The sequence below is a fragment of the Mesitornis unicolor genome, unplaced genomic scaffold (assembly GCF_000695765.1).
Source record: "Mesitornis unicolor isolate BGI_N332 unplaced genomic scaffold, ASM69576v1 scaffold52158, whole genome shotgun sequence".
NCBI lineage: Eukaryota > Metazoa > Chordata > Aves > Mesitornithiformes > Mesitornithidae > Mesitornis > Mesitornis unicolor.
Window position 1 is genome coordinate 24,312 of NW_010205003.1, and position 654 is coordinate 24,965.

The window sequence follows — 654 nt, forward strand, 5'->3', positions numbered from 1 at the left end:
CTGGGTACCCAGTCCCCTGAGTGGAGGGACAGGGATGGAGAGCACAGTGAAGCCCCCATAATCCATGAAGAGGTGGGTAGTGACCTGCTACACCACTTAGATGTACATAAGTCTATGGGGTCAGATGGGATCCACTCCAGGGTCCTGAGGGAGCTGGCAGAAGTGATCACCAAGCCACTGTCCATCATTGATGGATCATCATTGATGATCTCAGAGGTCTTTTCCAACCGAGCGAGTCTGTGATTCTGTGATTTATCAACAGTCCTGGCTAACTGGGGAGGTCCCAGTCGACTGGAGGCTTGCAAATGTGACACCCATCTACAAGAAGGGCCAGAAGGAAGACCTGGGGAACCACAGACCTGTCAGCCTGACCTCGGTGCCAGGGAAAGTGATGGAACAAATCATCCTGAGTGCCATCACATGTCACATGGAGGACAACCAAGCCATCAGGCCCAGTCAGCATGGGTTCAGGAAGGGCAGGTCCTGCTTGACTAATCTTTTGTCCTTTTATGACGAGGTGACCTGCTAGGTGATGAGAGGAAGGCTGTGAACGTTGTCTACCTGGACTTTAGTAAGGCCTTTGATACCATCTCCCATAGCATCCTCCTGGAGAAGCTCCCTGAGCATGGCTTGGACAGGCATACGCTTTACTGG